This window comes from Neomonachus schauinslandi, chromosome 4 (genome assembly GCF_002201575.2).
Source record: "Neomonachus schauinslandi chromosome 4, ASM220157v2, whole genome shotgun sequence".
NCBI lineage: Eukaryota > Metazoa > Chordata > Mammalia > Carnivora > Phocidae > Neomonachus > Neomonachus schauinslandi.
In genome coordinates, this window is record NC_058406.1 from 122,824,095 (window position 1) to 122,835,761 (window position 11,667).

Below are 11,667 nucleotides of genomic sequence, written 5' to 3' on the forward strand. Positions count from 1 at the left end.
AACACAGTCTCCAAGTTTGCTAACTGAAACATTTGTTGAAAGGAATCTACCATCTCCAATGACAGTCTTTAAAAATGCCTAGGGTAGACAGATGTTTTGGTAACTGTTTGTGCTTCAGATAGATTAGTAACTGCCTTCAGCTTCCATAGGTAGGACTAGGGAAAGGAAATCAAACAACACAAATACCTAACTGCTTCACCAGTTAACAATAGCTTTTATTATCAAAGCCACTCATCCTCCTTGTAGAAACTTGGAAAAACCAGAAAAGTATAAAGAAAAATATAAAATTCCTCAGATTCCAAAATTGAAAGATAATCTCAGTTAATATTTTGTGTCCCCTGAGAATTTTTCCTGAGCACATACATTTATGTAATTGAAATAACAATATGCTTTTATTTTGAATCTCTGCTTTAAAAAAAAAACAAAACAAAAATAAAACAAATCTCTCTTATTTAAAACTTAAAAGTCGTTGGTTGAAGGAATCTTTTCCAGATTCCGAGATTAAGTTTAGGACCTGTGCTCAATGCTCTCCTAACATCACGAATGTCCTCCATCATGGAGTTCACATTTTTAAATAGTTACTGGTACAATATGTATCTTCCTCTCTGGACTGTAAGCTGTGTGGCAGAGATTGAGTGTCTTTATACACTTCCATATTCAATACTCACAGCCCTTAGCATAGTGCCAAAACATAGTAAATAACCAATACACCTTCTACATGGATGAACTACATGAAGTATAGAAAGTGACCCATAAGCCTATAATCAAGAAATAACTAGATGAACATTTTATAACTAAAATGTTATAGTCTGCTTTTTTGTTGTTGTTTAAAATATCTCAAACATTTTCCTATATCTAAAGTGACATCCATTTTATTGACTGAAAGGAGATGTACTGCAATTTCTATACATTCATTATATATCACCATACTAATGACCTGCTTTTTAATTTTTCTTCTACATCTTGCCTTTGTACCTTTAAGTAATACATCTACAGAATCATTTCCTTATCTTTCAAATATAAATAAGATCTCTTAACTTCCAGATGGCAAATGAGAATATTAGTATCACTTCAGCTTTTCAAACAGCTTCCTGCACCTTGATCTCCCAGGCTCTCTCCTCTGTACTTTTACTTCTAGATTGTCAGTGTTAATCTTTTCATAATCATAGTTAAATCTTCTGTGTTTTGACATAGGTTGATCTAAAACTTAAAAAGCAATATAGTTTTTAATCATTGACTATGTAAAAGTTGTTTGCTGCGTAACGAAGTCATAGACTCTGATTATATTTCCTTTCTTGTTTTTGTTTTACCAAGTTATCTTTTTTATATTCAACAGTCTGATTTTTCCTAGAATTATTGTCTTAATTTTGTTCCTGTTTTTTTTTTCAGATTTTCTATCATGACAAGTAATCTATCAAGCTTCCCCCTCTTTTTTAGGACCCCTCTCCTTGAGCACTATAACGTGCTGCTTTTAGACTGGTTACTTTCTAAATATGATGCACAGAATTGAATTCTCAATTGAATTCATTATCTAGAATCACATGATTTATTTCTTCCTGATTTCTGAATGTATTTTGCTGGACCACATCCGCAGTTAACTTTCTAAGAAAGGATGTATAGTAAGTAGATTTTCTGAATTCTTGCATTTCTGAAAATGATTTTATTTTACCCATATAACTGTTTTAAATGATACTTTAGCAAGGTACACAATTCCAGGTTGAACACAATCTTCCTCTAGAGCTTTGAAAGTATTGTTCCCTGTGTTTTATCATCCAGTGCTGCTGATGAGAAATCCAATGTCATTCTGATTCTCATTTCTTTATAGGACCCTTTTTCCTCTCTCTCATTCTCACTTGAAGATTTTAGTATTTTCTCTTTGTTGTTGATGTTCTGAAATTTCAAAATGATATTGGGTCTTTTTTTCATCTATCCATTTGAATTTGGGGATTCTTGCTCTTCAAGTATATGAAAATTTCTTGCATTATTTTTATGATAATCTCAGTTTTCTATTCCTTCTTTCTGGGACTTTTATTGTAAGATGTTCCTTCCCTGTTGGCCCTCTATGTTTATTATATTCTCTCCTTTTAGGGCTCTTTCTTTTGTATTCTACTTTCTGGGAGGGCTCCTAAATATCCTCCAGCTCTTCAATTAGTTTTATTTTACAGCCATATATTCAATTTCCAGGCTTTTTATTCTTTCTCCATCCTTTCTTCATAGCTCTTATTTTTGCTTTACACTGTAATCTTTTCTCAAATTTCTTTAGGAATATTTTTTTTTTAAAGATTTTATTTATTTATTTGAGAGAGAGAATGAGAGACAGAGAGCACGAGAGGGAAGAGGGCAGAGGGAGAAGCAGACCCCCTGCTGAGCAGGGAGCCCGATGCGGGACTCGATCCCGGGACTCCAGGATCGTGACCTGAGCCGAAGGCAGTCGCTTAACCAACTGAGCCACCCAGGCGCCCTCTTTAGGAATATTAACTAGGAAACATTAACCTTCTTTCTCTGACTTATCTATTCCATCCATGGTCATTTAAAAAAATTATTTATCTTGGTTTCTCTATTTTATGTTGGAGACTTCCCTTAAATCTCTTAAGGTAACCTATGTATAAATGGTGGGAGTCTCATATTTAAGAATTAGGTGACACAAAGCTGGCTGGGAACTATCTGTGAAGGACAAAGACCTTGTTACTAAGCAGCCTTCCCTTTAGGGTGATCAGATGGTGAAACAGTCACTACTATGGTAATACCCATCAATGTCAAATTACAGAGAACTTTTCTGTGACACTATTCAATTTCAGTTGAGTAAAATATATGTATTAGTTTGTTAAAGCTGCCAACACAAAGTGCCATAGACTGGGTGGTTTAAACAGAAATTTATTTTCTCACATCTCTATAGGTTAAAAGTCCAAGATTAAGGTTTCAGCAGAGTTGATTTCTTCTAAGGCCTATTTCCTTGTCTTGCAGATGGCAATCTTCTCCCTGTGCCTTCACACAGTCTTTCCTCTGTGAATATGTCTTAATTTCATCCTCTTATAAGGACACCAGTCATACTGTATTAAGGCCCATCCATACAACCTCATTTTATTTTAATTACCTCTTTAGAGACCCTATCTTCAAATATAGTCACATTCTGAGGTACTGGGGGTAAGAACTTCAACATATGAATGTTGGGGGGAGGCAATTCAGCCAATAGCAACATACTTTACAAATGTTTATTTCTTTGCTTTTTGCCTAACAGGTAGATATTTGAATGTTCAACGTTCTCCACAAAGGATGAGAAAGGTTGGTAGAGGGGTTAACTCTTCCATGTATAGACTTTCAAGTATCCCTTTGAATACTTGATCCCTTTTCTCCTTCCTGCCTTTGGTGAAATTTGGAATTTCTAAGTCCTGAGCCCCTCCTGGGTTCTCCAGGTGGGATCCTTCCTTAGCTGCCTGCTCCTTTGTGTGCCAATGGCTTCCTTACCTCTTACCTCAGATCTTCTCTGTTTTCCTTCCTCAGCTACCCCTTTGCAGACCCTTTATAGCTGCATCCTCTGCCTTGTTTCCTCAGATACCACTTCATCTTTTGTTAAAACTTCTTACCTGCTTATGGTCCTCATCCTATTCTCCTTATCATTTTGGGTTTATACTATCATTTTAATGTGATTTCAGAGGGAGGGGAGGTAAACACTCATGTATTTTGGAAAGACTTCTCTGAATAGAGAAGTAGAGAGTATATTGTTAGAGAGGAGATTGGAGGAGTGAGGAGGCAGATAAACAACTTATGGTCTTTACCATGGTCATTACCACTGGGCCACTGTAGCATGAACATCACATACCAGTGATGCCAGGAGCTGTATAAGACAATGGCAGGGTCTTCTATGATTGCTCCAGGAGCCTAGGACACTACCTGTGGGCAGCCACACTCCTGTTCAGGGATTTGTAGGGGCAGAGCTTCCTTTCAGTTCCCCATCAGTCAATAATTCTCTCAGTATCCAGAAATCATTGGGTGCCTCATCTCCTTTCTTCAGAAAATGGCAAGGATTTTGTTATTTGTCCCTTCATTTTTTCCAAAAGTTAGGAAGTAACTAACTCTGGGGAAATGACTCAGAGCAACAGAAAAGGGGCACGTTTCTGCTTCTCTAACAAGCCCTTGCCTTGATAGACATGACTGACCTTTCTATTTACATCATAATACATTGAATTTTCTGTTTTAGGCTCCAGATAATGGAGGGAGGGCAGTGAGAAGATGTGTGTGAACTTTCTGTCATGAAGGGCAATTTGCAGGAACTAATCATCTTACAATAGTTGGTCATAAGAAAGAAATCCATCAACCAAGCATCCTGCATAGGTATTTATATTCATGAACATTTCTTGACTCTAAAGAAAGATTTCTCAAAGAGCTCTCCTAGGAATGTTACTGGTGTTACAAAGGGGAAAAATGGAGGAGGAGGGGGGATGTAAAGAAAGGTTTTTTACTGTAGAAATTTCTAGTACTTTAAAATATTTTTCCTGCACTGTAAATATTCAAGTCTTCAGCATTTCCCAGACTTATCTGACCACAAAGCAAGTATACTGTTGGACTAGTTGGGAGATATAATAAGTCAAGGCATTTTACGCAGAGTCCAGCTACACTTTCTTTGGGATCTATATTAAAGTACATGACTAGAGCTACTGAGTCATTTTCTACCACTCCTCAGAGAAACTTTAAAGATGACACTTTTTACCCTTGAAGATAGGGTTTCAAGGTATGGGGAGATGTCTATTTCCAGTGCTTCTCAGGATTATCTGCCCTGGGAAGGGTCACCTGGGAAAGAGCTGTAGAGCCCTCCCTCACCACCCATAAATGGTCAGGTCTGTTTGCATACCTCCTAGTAAGGAGAAGGAGTTGGTCTCTACGGTAGTTTAACCCAGTCAAAATCTATGGGCCCACCTTGCAAAGGAGGACCACCTTTGGGTATGAAAAGGCAGAAGTGTCCTAGACAAAACTGATTGCAATGGGTGATCTTGGGTTTTTCACTAAAAAAATTCAGTCACGGGTGCCTGGGTGGCTCAGTTGGTTAAGCGACTGCCTTTGGCTCAGGTCATGATCCCAGAGTCCCGGGATCGAGTCCCACATTGGGCTCCCTGCTCGGCGGGGAGTCCGCTTCTCCCTCTAACCCTACCCCCTCTTGCGTGCTCTCTCTCACTCTCTCTCTCAAATAAATAAATAAAATCTTTAAATTAAAAAAAAATTCAGTCACTCAAGAGGCAGGAGGCAGTGAGGGCTGTAAGGGTGGACAGAGACTATGAGCAGTCAACATTTAGGAGTTGTGGATTTCAAAGATGTTCCTGGTTGTGGGTGTAGGCCTTTTTTGAACCTTGCTGCAAGCTCTTTTCATCTCCAAGGCTTCTGTCATCCACCTGTGGGAAATGTGATGTTAGCTTTCATTATGAGATCTACAGTTCTTTTCTCATGTGTGTGTGCTTGTTTGTTTTCTAGTTCTTTGTGAGATTACTTCCCCCTCTGTAGTCTGTAACTCCTGGTACACTGCTTATACATGGTGTTTACTGGTGGTTAATTGACTATGTTCTACTTAAGAGAAGGACTACCTTAATTCAAGGTGGTCTCACAATTGTGAGTCAACAAACCCTTGAAAGGATGGTTATATGAAACCTATATGTGGGAAAGAAAGGATAGGTCTCATTTGCCATAGTCACTGTTCTTTTTCGCATGAATTTTAGAAGTGATCTGAGCAACAGTGTTCCTGGGATAATGAAAAAGATTTTAATGGCCTCAAGCAGCAGTGAAGTTTAATGCTCCTATTCATATAAAGTTAAATATAGATACATACGTGAGCCTCACCTCATTTTCCAACTTGTTTTCCTTGTAGTTTAATTCTCAATAGCTATAAAGTTCTAATTTGTGCTAATGTACTCTTCACAGCAACAACAATAATTGCAATAAAGGGGTTTTTCAAATTTGTATGGAGAAATACAATTATATAATCTGATAGATTTCTTCTGTAAAAAGAGTTACTCAGCTTTTTGAGGCAGAACCATATCCGATTCCTGTTTATAATGGAATTTGTTCTAATATCTTTACTTGAAGATTTCACTAAGAACAAAACTCTTCAAAGCATCCTTACAAATAGAATAAAGAATGTTACCTGGCTCCCTGTTCCTGTGGGGCCCACTAGACTTCTGATTGGCAGTTGTCCAATTACTTCAATACAGTTTTGACTCTATTATTTCCTAGGGGGGTGGCCTTAGACAAGTTATTTAAATTTTCCAAACTTATTTCCTTATTTGTCAAGCCAATATAAAATGTTGCTTTCTTTATTTGTCCCCCATAGGGTTATGGGATTAAACGAGAGAGTAAATTCAGGGCCTAGACTATAAGAAGCCATCAATAAATATTAGGTATTATATTTTTGAGCTAATGATGTGGTTGTTGTTACTGCTGAAGGCAGTGACCCTATTTAATCTCAGCTCCTCAGAGCCTAGCATTAGCTCAATATTTATTAGGTGTAATGTTCATTAATGAAATAAAATAAATATAATCAATAAGATTTTCTAATACTGGAGGTTTTTCAGTCACCCAGACGATTTAAGAGAAAAAAAATTAATTAATAGATTTAATTTTTTTAAGAGCAGTTTTAGTTTTACAGAAAAATTGAGCAGAAAGTACAAGGAATTCCCATATACTCTTTCTCCCTCCACCTTAGTTTTCCCCTATTATTGTCATTATTGTTAGTATCTTGCACTTGTATGCTACATTTATTACAACTGATGAACCAATGTTGATACACTATTACTAATAAGGTCCATAATTACCTTAGGGTTCACTCTCTGTGTTGTATATTCTGTGAATTTTGACAAATGCATCATGTCATGTGTCCACTATGACAATATCACACAGAATCATTTCACAGCCCTGAACATCCCCCTATTCGTGTCTTCCTCCCTCCCTCCAACCCCTGATCTTCATACTGTCCTTATAGTTTTGCCTTTTTCAGAATGACATACAGTTGGAATCATACAGTATGTAGCCTTTTCAAACTGACTTCTTTCACTTAGCAATATATATTTCAGGTTCCGCCTTGTCTTCTCAAACAAAGACACATTTTTACTTAGGAATAGCATTATTTTGAGTTGAGAAATATCTTTTTGGCTGGTGTCACTCTACTTGGTAGATGTCTGCTCACTTTAGGATTATTTCTGTGTTGAAACTTCTATTCTTAGCCTGGTCATTTATCCATTTAACTAAAAGTAGGTGTACTCAAAGGAGAATTTTACATTATAAGGAGGGGTTAAAAATAACAATTAACATTCCTAACAAAAAATAAAATACAAGAATATATAGATCTTTTTTCTATTCCAAGATCAGTAAGTCCCTCACTTCCTAATGGGAATGCCTTTGGGACATGCCAGGCAGAGCTCTGGGCACTTTCCATGCATCATCTCAGCTAATCCTCCCAAAACTCCAGGAGGTGGGTTTTGTTACCCCTCGCACAGATGGCGACACTCTCAATTCCTTCCCCACAGGCTGCTATAGACTTGTCAGATTCTCTGAATTTGACCTGGATGGCCACTCACATCAAGTTGGCTGTGAGTTCATTTATTTTCTCCATACCCTAAATGTCCTTGGATGACCTTACTATTGTTCATTCTTAGTCTCTGCTCTAAAGCCAGGCAACAGAAAATAATCATTCATCATAATTTTTTAAAATCCCCCTTACTCATCCGTTTCCCTGAATCAATCTCCAGATAGATCCCCCCTGCTCCTTTATTCAGTCAGAGGGAGAAGGTGGGGACAGCACAGGTACAGCTGCCTTCGCAACTTCCCAGGAGGCCAGCCCTAGACTACCAGGCCTCTTCCAAGTTTCATTTCTTTGGTAATTTCATGTTCATCCCATTCCATCAAATATTCTGAAATATAGTTTTTTGTGCAGCCCTTCAGCTTCCTCTTACCTTCTTACTGTTTACACCTCTCAAGCACTTATAAACAGTATGTCTCTCCACTGTTCTAAATTTAGAAAATGCATAAATATATCTATTTGGCTCCTTCAGTGGCTTTTCTAGGTGCTTGAACTTTTCATAGGGCTTTTTGTGAGGGAAGATGGGAAAGAGTAGGCTTTTCACTAAGCCTCCTGAAGCTGGGTCATTTAGATTTCTCTAAAAGAGCTGTCATGTTCCTCCTGCTCCTATTTCTATGTCTAATCACGGGGCAGCTCCTGACTTGGAGCATGGTGCTACCGAGACCTCCATTCCCATATACACAGGTGGCCTCCCTGGCACAGGGCCAGGATGGTGAGACTGGTCAGGATAGGGTTGGGAGCACCAGGAAGGGGAAGGCTCAAAGCAGGGCCCTTGTGTCTATGCAAGTCTCAATTGCATCCCTAAAGTAATGGCAGGGCCCCTGAAACCATGTCAATTCTCTCCAACACTGAGCACCTTCTTTGGGCCAAGAATAAATGTAAGAATGAACATAAGCAGTGACTGAAAATTGGGACTTTGAGGTTTTAATGAAATACAAAAATGTCAACCCATGTTTTTATCTGCTGGGATTTTATCAGAAATCTTCTGATAGGAGGGTACCCTGAAAGGGGCTGAGCAGGTTCTCAGGAACTAGCCACTAAGACTTCTCCTCTGGGAACTTCTGGACACTGCAGCAACTTCCCTTTTGGTCAAGAAAAGTGTAATAATGGCTTCCCTTGTTTATGCTTCTTCCAGAAGCCTTTACCTCCCTTATTTCTCCTATCACTGGAGCTCTGCTAAGAAGTAGAGTTATCATCTACAGTCCATAGATGAAGAACCAGAGGCTCAGAATAGGCAAGTAACTTGGCTGACGTCTCCCACCTGATACATGGAGGAGTGCTGGGATCCCTAAAGAGTTCCTCTGTTCTCTTCTTCTCCCCTTTCTCACGCAGGCCTTCCAGGAGCTCTGGGGAGGATTTGGGTGAGGTCACATGGTTTCAAAGGAACAGGCTCCATATTTACCCCATGCCCCTGGTTTGTCTCTTTCCTCAGCACTAACCACAAGGTGTAATTATGAGGAATACCACACTACTTGTGTTCATGTCACTCAAAAGAACACGAACTAAAACATCTGGGCTTGGCGGGAACGTCCCTGGAAACTTACCTAGGTCTTATCCATAGTTATGTGCTGTTTGCTCTTGGTTTTTCTTCTTTAATTTTAATTCTCATACCTCTTCTATATAAACTATGCTGAACATCCCATTCCATCTATCCTTTGCTGTCATTCCCAGGAGCAATGGGGACAATCTCCTAAAAAATGTGCTTATCCAGATCCTCAAAATAGATGATTCCAACCTCCCCATATCTCTGGGCCTTAAAAACATTTATATGGTTTCTCATTCTATAGGATGTTACATTGATGTTTATGCTTCACACCAGTTTCTAAATTAATATTTGCTATATGGAGGCCTGCTAATTAATATGTACCTTTCCTGAAATTTCAAATCAGCTATCTGAAATGGGAGGAAGGCAGAAAGCAACTTGCAAATTCTGTGCATAATGAAGTGAGGAACAAGCTCACATAATGAAGACAAACAATTATACAACATTTGCATGATTCTTTTTTCTTGCAACATGAGACAAGACACACGGAGCTGATTAGCATACTGCCTTTGCCGTGAGTTTTGTTTCTTATTTCCCCACCATTTGGTAGGATTCTCAAAGCCAAGAGCAGGTCACACTGTTTTGTCAAAGTTTTCTTATATTATCCTAGGGAATGTCAGGCAACCAAGATCACCTGGCCAAATTCAACCTGACACTGGTGACTTCTGTTTCTGTGACTGTCCTGGGGGTGTGTCCCTCAGCTGATACACATATGCCCAGAGCAAGACCCCAATTCAGGCTATAACCACTGAATTCAACTGGCCATTGAGTCCCAAAATACTTGCTAGTCCCCAAAATATTTACTGTGCTTCTACTATGTCCCAGCCCCCAGGCTAGATGCTGGAGATAAAATTGAACAAGTAAAATCCTTGTTGCCCTTGAAGTATTGACTGCCCATTGAGGAAGACATGCTAACAACATTTATAGTAAGTGTTCTGTGAGTACAAAGGGAGTCTATCCTGACAGGCGGGTGGAGGAAGGTTTGGGAAGAGCTCCACAGAAGGAAACTGATTCAGGCAAGCTGGGGATTCATCCAAGGTGCTTGAAAGGCTGTCAAACAGTCTGTTAAGAGCCCACCTTTTGTGTGACTGGGTAGGTCATATAAACCTTCTGTACCTCCGTTTCTTCATCTGTAAAATGGGGATAATAATAGGACTTACCTCATAGAGTTATTGCTGTGAGGATTAAATGAGTTGTATACAAAAACCTTAGTATGGATTCTGGAACACATTAAGTGCTCTGGAAGTGTTAGCTTTCACTATCTGAACTATGGCAGGAGCTAGAGAGGGAAGTCACAGTCTCAAGAAATGTTAAGTGCAAGTAAAGGCAGGATGTAGGGCAGAGGGAGAAATCCAAATGGATCTCATCATTTTGTCTTGGGTTATGAGGCAGATGGTGAACATAGCATTTTGGGATAAGAAGAACCTAGGGAATATTCAGATAGAAATATCTAACCAGCGGTTGTAAATAGGAATGTGAGCTCTGGAGAGAAGTATGAGCAGGACTGGAGAACTGGAACCCTTAACAAGAGGTTGAAGCCATGGCTCGGAATGGTCTAAGTGGAGCAGGATGAGAAGAGAAGCCAGGGAGGGAGCTGAGGACAGTCAAGATTTAAAGGATAGCCCGAGAACACGGGGGAGACTGAGGAGGGGTAGTTCAAGAGTGAGAAGGAGAACCAAGAAAGAATGGTCTCATGAGGCAGAAGGGAAGAGAGCTCTTGAAGGAGAGAGTAGTCAGAAAAGTAAAAATGCTACACAGAAGTGCCATGATATAAAGATCAAGAGAGATCCATTTGGTTTGGCAGGCAAATCCAGGGGTCAAAGGGCTCAAAAAAGCAAAAGGGAACACTGAGAAAGCACAGAGATTTTAACTGCAGGAAGCAACCACCTCCTCTAGGGCCAGGGAAACAAAAGGCAGAAGTGGGAGCCACTGGAATCCAGGCCCTTGGAGGAGAAGCCCCATGGAGCCGGGCTCTGGCCTCTAAGCAGGGAGTGCTGCCCAGTAGGTGCTGACACGTCTAGAGCTCAGTGAAGGGCCTCAGGGAGCTGGGACTCAGGGGAGGGAGCCCATTCAGCTAGAGCTGATATCTTAGAAGCTTGAAAGACGGACCCAGCAGAGTAGAGTCTGGGACCTCTGAGGAGAAGGGCATGAGGATGGCTCTGGGGGTTCTGGCAGAAGCAGGAGACTGGAATCAACTACTCCACATGGAGTGTGGGGCTGTTGCTGGGGAGATGCTGACCAAAACAAGTTTCATCCTGAGCCCGCAGCAAGGTGAGTTCCATACTGATGAGTAAAAGCATCTTAAGGAGATGGGAAAGATGGAATCCAGCGCACAGGTGCAAGGATTGGCCGAGACAGAAGCAAGAGACCATCAATTCCTCTGAAAGGTGAAGATGTTGCACAAAACCAAACAAACAAAACACCCACTTTGTAAGTGAAGTGCTGAGTCTACTACCAAATGACCTAAACTACCAAATGATCTAAAGCACCTCTCCTCTTTCCCACCCAGTTGAGAACCAATCTGTAGCTTTCTCTATTTTAGGAAGTCTTAGGGCAGAATATA